The sequence below is a fragment of the Camellia sinensis genome, chromosome 7, assembly GCF_055761805.1.
Source record: "Camellia sinensis isolate YWXY chromosome 7, ASM5576180v1, whole genome shotgun sequence".
Lineage (NCBI taxonomy): Eukaryota > Viridiplantae > Streptophyta > Magnoliopsida > Ericales > Theaceae > Camellia > Camellia sinensis.
The window spans coordinates 90,454,399-90,467,497 of record NC_138967.1 but is presented as its reverse complement, the minus strand read 5'-3'; the positions used below and the strand labels follow the sequence as shown (position 1 = coordinate 90,467,497).

The window sequence follows — 13,099 nt, the reverse complement described above, 5'->3', positions numbered from 1 at the left end:
TATTCTTTCATTATAGCGTTTTTCCAAAAAATTAGTATGCGGGATATTTTGCCTTTGATTTACATTATTCTACTCGCATATATTGAGAGTAATTTTTACACCATATTCTGAGTGATTTATTTGTTGAGTGCAATAACTGGTGAGATTTGAGTCGAAGCATGTTTCAGAAAGAGATTTGGGTTATATTTCACTTTAAGGCTAAGGTTGTATATGTGTTGGCTAAATTTTTTCACACACGCCAAATTCTGAATGTCATGAGATATCTTTACTTGCTGCTAGTGTCTTGAACTTTGATTGGTTATCTTGTTAAGGTTGTGAAATTCATGACTTGTTCTTGAACTTTAGCATGAGAACGAAAGAAATCCTTCGAGTAAAGAAAATTTTTTACGTTTGTGGGTAACATTTCTAGAAATTTTATTTCTCAGTATTTGATATTCCATTCATGAGACTATTTATTTATTTTTTCATATTAGCGTTTTTCAAAAAAATTAGTATGCGGGATATTTTGCCTTTGATTTACATTGTTCTACTCGCATATATTGAGAGCAATTTTTGCACCATATTCCGAGTGATTTATTTGTTGAGTGCAATAACTGGTGAGATTTGAGTCGAAGCATGTTTCAGAAAGAGATTTGGGTTATATTTCACTTTAAGGCTAAGGTTGTGTTTGTGTTGGTTGAACTTTTTTCACACACTCCAAATTTTGAAAGTCATGCAATATCTTTACTTGCTGCCAGTCTTTTGAACTTTGATCGATTATCTTGTTAAGGTTGTGAAATTCATGACTGGTTCTTTAACCTTGGCATGAGAATGAAAGAAGTCGTTTTAGTAAAGAAATTTTTGGATGTTTGTGGGTAACATCTTTGGAAACACGAGACTTTAACTCGTCCATGAGGGGTAATCTATTGGATTAAAGGCTTGTTGCATGTGCTAAATTCAATCGTGATTTCTTGCGGAAGTAGTTTAGAGTAGTTGCTTTTATTTTTCTTTTTGATTTTATTTTAGTCGCCTTAGTTGCTAGGTTCTAAAATTAAAGCTGGTTGGGAGGTGTGATGAATGCTTAAAATTACGTAGTTATTCTCAATTTATATTTAATTGTGATTTAATGTATTTAATTTAAATTTTTAGAAAAACTACATTTGAGCCATCAACAATATAAATTGCTCAACCAGGCCCATAAGACTCGGTTTGCTTTGAAATCATCTCATAACATCCACAGAATCTCTCTCAAAGGTTAGACAAGATTTCATTGTACCTCCAGTCTTTTTATATTTTGATTTTGCTCTTCAAATATTTATTTATTTTTCCTTTTAATTACTACTCATCTTTTGTTCCTTATTTGTTCCTTTTATGTAATATATATTGGGTGACTTAGATAATAGCAAGAACACTAGATCTGACCGCAATGTTGTCAAGGGTGCTTGGGCTGCTCGAATTCAGCGCAACAAGATGGTAATTTTTATCTTAATTTTGTACCCCTCTACATAAGATGTATACCTTTTTACTCACAACGGTCTTGTGTTTGTAGCTTTTCATCGAATAAAGGATAATATTTCTATTGCCTAAAGGCAGGATTGCATATTTTTGTTGATAAGGGAGCAGAAAAGATGTGCTGTTTTGGAAGAAAAAAGGGCATCTAGTTGATTGACTAGTCCTCCCCGTGTCATTGTATATGATATGTTTTTAATGTTAATATTGTTTGTACTCGAAGGAATTGTTAATCCTTCACAAAAGGTTCTTTTGTATAAAACTAGACTACATTTGTTTCCTGGTAAATTGAGATCTAGATGGACCGGCCCTTTCATAGTTAAAACTGTTTTTTCTCATGGGGCCGTTGAGATTGAAAATCTCAGGAATGGTAATGTTTTTAAAGTGACTGGCCAACGTCTTAAACCAGTTTTGGAGAATTTCCCACCTGAAGAGGAGAGGAGTCCATTGAATTGAAAGGCCCTATTTATCGAGACCCATAAACATAATAATAAAAGCAATGTTACTTTTAGGAGTTGTTAGTTACCTTTGTGATTTTGTTTTTTACATTGAGGACAATGCATCGTTTAGGTTGGAGGGAGAAAATACTTTCTTTGAGAAGAATTTATATGTTTGCTTGCTGCAATGAGTTAGTTGTTTTGTTATAAAAAAAAAAAGAAGAGACCTTGTCTAGCTTAAGAAGTTGTCAAAGCTCGAGCCATGATGGTTCTCATTCAAAGCAGAACCAAACAAAACATGGAAAAAAATGACCATAAATTGATTGCAGGTGTTATTAACTTGTAATTTCTATTTATTTGGAATGTTGAAGTATTTTTGGTGCTTGATATTTACCTCTCTCCTAGTTCTTCCCCTCATCATTATGCTTACATATGTGCTAATGTAAGCATTGTTCTTTTATTCTACAATTTTATTCAGGAAATTCGTCTATTTTTTCTTTATTTTGGAGAGGTGGTTCTACATGATGCTGATCGCAATAGGAGGACCTTCATTCATTCATGTTTGAGCTGGTAAAGATGGTTTAGTTTGTAGTCCTTTCACAATAGTTTATTTGTGGGGAAAAAATGAAATTATGATTTCATCTAACAATTATTCTCTATTTATGCATATCATATGATAAATCATATTTGAAAATCACTCTTCCAATGTTTGATTGCAGTGAATTTTTAGGCCGTGTTGTTGCTGCTACACTGACTTTTGAAATCTTAACAAGAGAAAACTTCTAACTAATTTCCCGACATTACTCCCTCAGGTATGATTTGAGATTGGCATGATTCTTTGCATAGGATTTAGTTTCTTTATTTGACTGGATTTTCAGATTTAGAAGTAGAAAAGAAGAAATATGAAACATGTATATCAAATATTTTGGTAACTTACCCTCCTCTAACATCAGTCTTGCATTTGTAGTTTTTCCCATTAATGCTAAAGCTTATGAAATGTAGAGAAGTAAGTTCCTTTTGTTATCTTTTTGGTTCCATTCTTAAAAGATATATTTCATTTATTTTATTGAAATGATCTTAGTTATAATTCGTTACCCTCCTCTAACATCAGTCTTGCATTTGTAGTTTTTCCCATTAATGCTAAAGCTTATGAAATGTAGAGAAGTAAGTTCCTTGTGTCATCTTTTTGGTTCCATTCTTAAAAGATATATTTCATTTATTTTATTGAAATGATCTTAGTTATAATTCGTGCAATTGTTGTGTCCTTATAACTTGATATTTGTATATGACAAATGTTAAAAGTGCTGAATATTGGGATTGAAATAAGGAAGTGTCTTGAAAATAGGTCAAACAGTTAAAAGAAGTGCATTAATTTCAATAAAAACTGCATTGAATTTAATAAGAAGTGTCTTGTGTTTTCAAATTTATTTTTTAGTCTACTTTTCGTGTCCCAGGGCACTTTTTAGCAAGACCCTTCATATTTATTGGTGTTCATAATTGTAGTTTTATTTTATTTTTGTCTTGTCAATGCTACTTCAGAAATAAATTTCGTTGCTTATGTGATGCCACACCTTATTTTGTATGTTTAAAGTTATTAGGCGCCTTCCTAACCTTGTTGGAACAAAATATGGTATAGTAATTTCGTATTGAAACTAATTGAGCTTAATGGAAATTTTGACAAACACATATGTTTAATTTCAAAAAGGAGGGTCTAAAAGAATGCATTCAGAGATACTGTGGACTTAATCTGCAGTGAAGGGCATTACTGACTTTCATATATATATTTTTTTTCTGTTTTCTTTTTTGATGCAGATCAGAAAAATCGTTTCTAAGTGTGCTTCTAATATTGATGTCTCTTGGATCATTTGTTCAGCTTATTTCCATCTCTCGTTGACTTACCAAGTGAGTTTGTTTTCCAGGATTCCCTAGTTACATTATGCTCCTTTTCGTGTCTTTCTTTTGTGGTTTTCATCTCTTGCCATATTTCACCAATGAGCAAAATGCCTACGGATACGCAAAAATTTACCAAAAAATCTACCACGCACATGGGTGTGGGACCAACACCCATGTGAGTGTTTGCTAGAACATTTGGGGTCTTGCATTATTGTTCGCCAATTGAAGTTCTACTTACTCTATTAAAAGCTGCACCGTGCTATTTTCCTTCCATTAATTTATTGATTAGTCAAATAGGCCATTTTGAAATGCCTTAATTAAATTTGTTCAGAAATTTAAAATCTACATGCTTGGTACTAGTTGGAAAACTGGATTTTATTATTTTGAATGAAAGCTAGAAAGAATAATATTTCTTATTCTCATATTTAAACAATGTACACACAACACCTCTATTAATAGGAGATACATGGCATAAAATAAGGGATTGATTAGCTACTGATTCTGAGGACTGATTAGCTACTATTTAGTTACTAATTCTAATTCTAAATATAAACTTTCCTATTCTATAGTATTGACTAAATCTAGATATTTACAGCTGTGATATCTTAAAGAATTTTGCCATATCCTGGCAGAATTATTTTCTTCCCATTTCCAACACTCCCCCTTAAGTTGGCTTGAATATGTCTTCCATGGCCAACTTGTAGATTAGGTGGTCGAACTGCTTCTTGTGTAGTCCCTTTGTACGAACATCTGCAATCTGCTCCGTAGTGGGTATATAAGACATGTAGATCAATTCCTTCTCAATCTTTTCGTTGATAAAGTGCTTGTCGAGCAATTGCATTTGCTGCCTTCTTGTTACAGTAAACTTCCATTGGTGATGTTCTTGGAATTTTTAAGTCTTCCATTAATCTCTCGATCCACAAAGCTTTACAAATCCCATGAGCCATTGATCTAAATTCAGCTTCAACACTATTTCTAGCCACTACGTTCTGTTTTTTTAGAGGGTCAGAAATTAAACCCCAAATTAAGTATGGGCCTAAGTACTGAGGTCGTCGCAAAGAGGCGACCAAGAATGAAAAAGGAGCATGGGCTAAAGTCCAAGGGAAGTGGGCCAACAGTGGGCTGGAGTAGGTCCGACCCGCCAAGGGTCCAAATAGACTCCACGAGGGAAAATGACGAAGTCAAGTTGCAGCGGGAACACATGCCACAGTCAAGTTGCAGAGGGAATACATGCGGCGGGGAAGTTGCCGAGGTACTTTGCCTCAACGCTGCCATTCCTAATATCTTCAGCTCCGCCGCCATCCAAAGTTGATGAGGGAAAGAGAAAGCCGAAGCAATTGAGTTGCAGAGGTGACAGTTGCGACGACCAAGTTACGGAGGCACTTTGTCTTAGCGCTGCCATTCCAAGTATTCTCGGTTCCGTCGCCACCTGGAGTTGCTGAGGGAAGATGAGAACCGAAGCAACTAGGTTGCAGGGGCGCCCAAGTTGCAAAGGCACTTTGTCGGCGCCGCCATCTCCAATATTGTCGGTTATGCCATTTGAACTTGCCACGGGAAATGACTGCCGCAGCAACTACTGCCGCCGCAACCAAGTTGCGGAGGGAACATCCCGCCAAGGTGATAGCAGTCTCTCGGAAAAGCTTTCCCTCTGCAAGGAGAGGGTAATGCCTGGCGCTGATAGCAGTCCTCAAGGCATTACTAGCCCAGGGCTGATAGCAGGCCCCAAGACTTATTGGTTGGAGTTGATAGCAGGCCCAGGGTACCAGTTTACCGCGACGTTCCCGCGAATAAGGGACTCCCTTTCCATTACCTAGGTCATAGACCTGCCTTAGTCGCACAGGCAGGACTAAGGAAGCCCCTTGGGCTTGGTACTAAGGAACAACAAGGCTGATGGCAGGCTTGGCTGTGGCCTTCGCCTGGGGAAGCTGGGGAGTTTGTGGTTAGGTGGCTAAGGGTGAAGGCTTCGCTGCGGTGAGCACGAACATTGTCGATAGCAGACTAATGGAGTTATGAGAATGCATGTAGTGGCCAAGTAGAACTGAGAAGGCAAGTGTAGTAGCAAAGTTTATTGCTGCAAGTGCACTTGCTGAAGTTCGAGCTGAGAAGGCAAGTGCAGCGGCAAACGCTCTCGTCGCAACTACACTTGCTGAGGCTCAAAAAGGTAGTTGCGGAGGCAAACAGATAGTACACAGTACATGCAAAAGGACACGTGGCACCTTCAGCCTAGTGACTCAAGGCAGAATATTCCATGTGATCCTCTAGGACACATGTCCTCTCTCTATTTGGCCACTTGATGTCCTCTTGGTGCCAAGGAAAAGCCTATATAAATAGGACCCATTTCCCATGGTTCAACAAGAGGAATTTTGGGGATTTGGGGTAGATGTTGCCCATTTTGGCACTGCTATACATTTCTTCTTGAGCTACTTGCTTCACCCTCGCCCAGCTGCACACTCTCTAACTTCCAGACAGTTGCTGCTGCTCATTCTCAAGCCACTTCCACCATTTTTGGACCATTAGCATAGTTTTGCCTCTCTAATTACCTTCTCTAACCTCGAACCCCTTTACATTTCTGGCGACTCCGCTGGGGAGGCTGCTTTGTTGATGGTTCATACCCATAGTGGTTTACATACCTCACTGGAAAAAAATGGCAGAGGATGAAGTTCAGCAAGGCTCTTCAAATGGCGGAGTAGCACATGCGGAGGACCGTGACCACAGTGTTGTGATTGAGGCAGTTCAGTCACTCCAGGATACACAGAGGGAGATCCTGGCAGCTTTGCAAACTCTCACTGAGGCTGTTATGGCCATGGCTTCTCGACTAGCTCCAGCGCAAACATCTCCGCCCGTAGCAGTCCCAAACCCAGTGCCTAACTTGTTCCCTAAGGTTTGGGTTCCAATCCAGGTGCCTCCGGCGGTACTTCAAGCGAACGGTGCGGCCGCTGGTGACTACCCATGAGCAGACTGGACCGTTCCAGCCCACTCCCTTTTTTACTCTAGCTGATGTACAAGCTATGCTCGAGCAAGAGCGTAGCAAGAAGCCACTCCCATCTCTCCCCGACTCAGATGTGAAGGCACAATACTCTCAGGAGATATTGACCATGCCATGCCCAACTGGGTATACAGTGCCCAAGTTTATTAAGTTTGATGGGAAACAAGGCAATGCCAGAGAACAGGCGGTGAGGTTCATTGAAACTCTTGGTGTCCATGGCCGTGACCACTCTCTGCGCCTTCGGGAGTTCTCCAAGTCCACTTACTGAAAGGGCTTGCAGCTGGTATGTGAACTTGGCTCCCAACTCGATCAAGAGTTGGGAGGAGATGGTGAACAAGTTCCACACGAAGTTCTTCCAAGTCCAAGAGAAAGCTACAACTCTCACCCTTGGGCGAAATGTCCAAAAGGGGGGTGGGTGAAGATATACTGGACTATGTTAAGCGGTTCCAAGACAAGACTATTGATTGTCATGAACTAATGGATGAGGCCCGTTTAGTCGGCAGATGTGTGGAGGGGTGCCATACGCGACTACAAAATTTTCTTGGTGAATCATAATCTGCCTACCATTTCAGTCTTGATTGAGGCAGCTAGGAACCTCAGTACCACTGGTCCTTTGCACAGATCTCGTGACAGCCACCGCTACCCTCGCAGTAGCAGAGTTGCTGCGGTAACCTCTACAGGAGGGAGCCGCTCGCAAGGGGAGGCGACGTCCTCTCGGAAGAGAAAGAGTTATGAGGACAGAAATCCATGTCCTTGCAGCGTTGAGAATGTTAAGGCTCTGGTTAAAGAATGGGTAGCTGATGGTGAACTTACCTTGCCTCCAGTTAATGTCCCTCCAACTAAGAAGGACAAAGAAAGCTCGGATTATTGTGTCTATCACAGAACCACCAGACACCCTATTAGGGATTGTTGGACTTTGAAAAGTATCTTCAAGAAAAAAGTTGACGCAAATGAGCTGAAGTTTATAGATGCCGGGTAACTGTCATGTGCGGAAGGACCCTTATCCTAACCACAAGGAGAAGGGAAAGAATATGGTGGATACCCGGGGCGTGCGTGTGGTTGCCATGGTTGTTTGTTGTTCTTGTCTCATAGACCCAGTGAGTGGTGTGAATCGAGGGGAAGTCTGTGACCCTTTCCTTGTGTTCTTGACTAATTCGGTATCTTTGGCGTTCTTAGAGTTGTGGTGGTACTCCCAATTTGGTTGGGGCTGGAAATTGGTGTTGTGTTTCCTTGGTTGGTTAGGAGGTCTTCCTTGGCAACGTTTGAGACCTTGTATGGCCGACCTTGTAGGTCACAAGTTTGTTGGGCTGAGGTAAGGGATGCACCATTGTTGGGTCTGAAGTTTGTTAGGGAGACAACCGAGAAAGTTGCTCTCATCCGAAAGAGGTTAGTTACGGCCCAAAGCCGACAGAAAAGTTATGCCGATAAGAGGAGGCGACCTTTTCCCTTTGAAGTAGGTTATCATGTGTTTCTGAAGATCTCACCTAGCTGGGGTTTGATGAGGTTTGACAAGAAGTGGGAAGCTGTCTTTGAGGACCTTTGGGCCTTTCGAGATGTTAGAAAGAATCGGGGAAGTGGCATACCGGTTAGCTTTACCGCCACAACTCTTGAGGGTTCATAATGTGTTTCATGTGTCAATGTTTAGGAAATACAAACCCGACCCTCCTCACGTGTTAGATTGGGTTGATTTGGGGGTAGATGAGGATGCCTCCTACGAGGAGCGACTGGTCCAAACTTTAGATACTGAGAGTAAGTGTTACGGGGCAAGACCATGCCATTAGTGAAGATGTTGTGGAGACACCATGGGATTGAGGAAGCGACTTGGGTGAGGGAGGCGGAAGTCCGCTCCAAGTATCCCGATTTATTTGAAAATGCTTAGTTGTTATTTTAAATTGTAATGTCCTCTAGTATTGAAGAGAAGAATGTTAAATTGTTGATCACGTGTGTTGCATGCATTGTTAACTTAAGCATGGCATTGTGAAGAAATGATATTTTGTTATAGATGTTTTATTTCATTCTAGCTTGAGCAATCGTGATTTGATGAGAAAGGTGCTAAATTTAGTTGAACATAAATGTTGTGATTTGATAATGTTGTTGAAATAATCGTAGTTGCTAGAACACTCTTATTTAGTGAGCTTATTCATGGTGGGGAGGTTGTGACGGCCGGGTTCCTCTCCTTTTTCTTTCTTTCTTCGCTTCGTTCTCCTTTTCCTTTCATTGGATTTGAAATGCCCGGGATGGTTTCCTAGATTGGAGTTCTAGTGTTTTTCTGTTCGGTGTTGAACGTCGCTTGTTCCGAATGGTGTGTGGGTAAGTCCGGAGTGCCAGGAGTGAAGCAGAAATTTTAAGTGGCTGGGCTTGGGCCGCGCGTGCAGGGCCCTAGGCTGCACGTGCAGGGATGGGCCACACCCGCTCGAGCGGTGGGCTAGGCCGCTCGAGCGGTGGAGGTTGACACCCAGAAAATTGAATTCTGAAATTGGCCGCACAAGCGGTCAAGGTGGGCCGCACGAGCGGCCAACTGGGCATTCTGAAACTCTGTTTTTTGTAACTTTTTGGTCCGAAAATATCATTCATTATACACACTTCTCTCTTACTCTAAACCCTATTTCTCTCCCCCTTCTCTCTAGAAAACTTCCTCAAGCCTCAAAACACTTTGATTTTGCAAATTTTTGGGTCATGATCTTCATCATCTTCCTCTAAATCTTGAAGATCTAAGGTTAGAGCTCACTTGGTGTGGTTGAAATCAAGGCTCTCTCATCCTTAAAGCTAGGGTTCCATCATCTTCTTCATCAAGATCTTGAGGTAGGGATTTCTTGAGTCATATATACAGGTTTTGCCATAGTGATTTTGATTTTGAAAGTGTTCTTGAGGTTTTGTGTTGATTTTGATTTTTCTTCAAAATGTAGAGAGGGCTATGAAAAAGAGTTTGTGTCTCAATCTTTTACTATATTTTTGGGGGTTTTCCTTTATTAAACTCATGATGAATAGTTTGATGGAGTTTCTCTTCGAAAATGAGGCAAGTTTGTTCTCAAATAAAAAGACCCTAGAAATTGGGGATTTTGCAAAATAATGAAGATGGCTTTGAAATTATTTACTTTCTTGTAATAAGTGGATTTTTTTTCTTTAAACTCTCAAATGTTGGTCAATCTTGGAGGGTTCTATCTTGTTAATGAAAGAAAGATGTTTTGATTGGGGTTTTAACCAAGAAAGGGGAAAATATTGAGTTTTTGATGAAAACCCCAGAAATTTGGGGATTTTGGCAAGTAAGAGATGTACCTATGAAACTCTTTGTTATTTTGTGTCAAGAGATTTAATGACATATATGATTGGCTATCTCGGGCCTGTGCATGATCAAGTGTATATGGCGTCTTACTATGATGAGTTAGAAGAAATTACAACCGGCCAGCTCCCTGAGACAGTACCTGCAGAGGCAAAATTCGCAAAGGATGCTAATGCCTAGGCCTTGCAAAACTCTGTTAAGTTTCGCGCCTTCTTTGACCATTTGGGGCTGAGCCAAGCCGCCAGGTTGGAAGCAACAAAAGCCCTCATTAATATCTTTGAAGTGCACCATGATGAAGTTGCTGAGGCTAAGGAGTATGTGCCTCGGTGCATCCATGAAGCTTATGGGGCCATTACCTTTTTAGAGGCAGACAGAGCATACCTATTTCCCCATAATCGTCCTTTTTTTGTCACAATATGCATCGATGATGTAGAGTTCAAGCGTACCTTCCTTAATGGCGGGGGCGTCCATAAACATCATCACTACTGACACCTTTGCAAAGGTTGTGATCCCAGAGTCCAGGATGGTTCGCCAACCTATCACTGTGATGGGTTTTGGCGGCGAGAAAAAAGATACCAAGGGCCATGTGGTCATGGACTTAGCAGTTGGTGAGATCTGTTCCGCAACCAAGTTTCATGTGATTGAAGCGGACACAAAATTGCCACATGATACTTGGCAGAGCTTGGATGCACCGATATGGAGCTATCCCGTCGAGTTATCACCAATGCGTGAAGGCAAAGTTGGGAAAGCGCACAGTAACCATATAAATGCGTTTGAACAGCCATTTGGGGTTGAGGAGGCACACTATTTGGATGCAGTTTTCTTTACTGAGTTGTCAACGGGTGAAACTCCAAGGATCGGTAAAGTTGCAGAAGTAAAATTGCCAAAATGGGAAGGCATTCGGGATGCAGGGGCTCCAGAAAGTAGTGGGCAGAAGAGAAGCAGCAAGTCCACAAGTCCACCGCCCAAGATTGTTAAGGTGCGGGAGGGCGGTAAGACAGTTTACTACCTAAGACGGGTCTTGGAGGGCTGGCTTCATACCTTGGGAGGAAGGCCCCGAGGCAAATAAATGTGACGATGACGAGTCCCAAGAAGAGTTGGTGGAGACACCTGAGCCCGCCCCTGAATGCGTGCAAGATAGACCCAAACCGCAGCAGTAGGTGCTTGCTGAGGTCAACCTCAGTGACTTGCCAAGGCAGAGCAAGCCCCGTGTTCATCAGGGACACAATGGTTCCAACAGCTGAGACAAAATTGATAACACTACTGAAGCGGTACAGTAACGTCTTTGCTTGGACATACGATGAGATGCCTGGTCTTAACCCGTCTCTTGTCACCCATCACCTGGATACTTTTCCCAACTCTAGGCCAATTAAGCAGCATGCTCGAAACTATCACCCTGACCTTGAGGAAAAGATTAAGGAAGAGGTAGAAAAATTGCCGAGGGCCAAGTTCATTGAGCCTATACAGTACCTAACTTGGCTAGCAAATATTGTGCCTGTGGAGAAGAAAAACGGCCAGATCAGGGACTGCGTAGACTTTCCCGACCTGAATAAATGAGGCCTGCCCGAAAGATGAGTTTTCATTGCCCCATGTTGACACACTTGTCGATTCTACTGTAGGCCATAAGATGTTTTCCTTTATGGATGGGTTCAGTGGTTATAACCAGATCAAAATGGCCTCAGAAGATGCAGAAAAAATGGCATTTAGAACGCCCTTGGGAAATTTTTTCTATATGGTGATGCCTTTCGGTTTGAAAAACGCGGGGGTAGCCTACCAACGGGCTATGACTGCTGTGTTCCATGACATGCTTGCATCATGAAGTGAAAGTATATGTGGATGATCTGGTGGTCAAGTCTACCGAGGCAAACCGACACCTCTGCTACTTGGAAAAAGTTTTTCAGCGGTGCCGCAAATTCTGCCTAAAGATGAACTCTCTCAAGTGTGCCTTCGGAGTTACCGCCGGCAAGTTCCTTGTCTTTTTTGTACTCCGGCGGGGGATTGAAGTAGATGGGGATAAAATTAAATCAATCATGCAGATGCCACCACCACACTCAGAAAAGGCTTTGAAGAAATTCCTAGGCAAAGTGTCATACCTCAAGAGGTTCATTCCAGCCCATGCTAAGATAACCTTTTCCTTTAGGACACTGCTGAAAGGGAATCGCAAGTTTGAATGGTGGCATGAACACCAACAGGCATTTGATATGGTGAAGAAAGCACTTACAATGATTGCCCTACAACCCAACAAGCCTCTGCTACTGTACCTGACGTCTACACTTCGGTCTATTGGGGCTCTACTTGTCCAAGACATAGATGGCATTGAGAAGCCAGTCTATTACATTAGTCGCAAAGTCAATGGTGTCGAGTGGCGATATACCCCAGTTGAGAGACATTGTTTAGTCTTAATTTTCACAACGCGGAAGTTGTGCCACTATTTTTTGGCACACCCGATCCATGTTGTGACCTCGGAGTGATCCAGTCCGCTACTTGCTAAGCAAACCCGCTCTGACTGGAAGAATGACAAGATGGCTTTTGGCTCTAGCAGAATATGACATCACTTGTGTTAATCCCAAGGCTATTAAGAGCCAAGCACTTGCAGACTTACCGGCCCAATTCCCATCTGGAACCTACAGAGGTATCTCTACTAGAGGTGAGATCCATGTCTCCGCAGTTGCAATTGAGGCTTATTGGAACTTAAAATTTGATGGAGCTTCGGGAGCTGGGAAAGGCGGAGCTGGCATAACACTAACCAGTGAAGAAGGAGAGAAGTTTTATCTATCATATAAGCTTGATTTTGAATGTTCAAACAACGAGGCTGAATATGAGGCGTTGATACAGAGTCTAATCGCTGCCCAAAAGAAGGGACTCCCGCAAGTTGAAAATTTTGGGCGACTCCGAGTTAGTTGTCAGGCAAACAATGGGTGATTTCGCCTTAAAGGAGCCTCTGTTGGGCCCGTATCGCACCATGGTTCAAGGGTAGCTCACTCAATTTGATGATGTCGAAATCCAGAATACCCC

At 41.6% G+C, this 13,099-nt stretch overlaps 1 protein-coding gene across 48 annotated transcripts in view; it reads left to right on the top strand.

The window, feature by feature from the left end:
- LOC145789150 (uncharacterized) overlaps positions 1-13,099 on the top strand; it is a 55,323-nt gene that overhangs the window by 12,651 nt on the left and 29,573 nt on the right. For 41 of the 48 annotated variants that reach the window (XM_082878586.1, XM_082878584.1, XM_082878588.1 and 38 more), the window contains 7 exons: positions 1,129-1,233; positions 1,376-1,452; positions 2,404-2,495; positions 2,645-2,737; positions 2,893-2,931; positions 3,051-3,089; positions 3,738-3,827. The gene's annotated coding sequence lies outside the window, so the exon portion shown is untranslated. The remainder of the gene's footprint in view (positions 1-1,128; positions 1,234-1,375; positions 1,453-2,403; positions 2,496-2,644; positions 2,738-2,892; positions 2,932-3,050; positions 3,090-3,737; positions 3,828-13,099) is intronic. The other 7 variants (XM_082878595.1, XM_082878593.1, XM_082878590.1 and 4 more) reach the window with 5 other exon arrangements.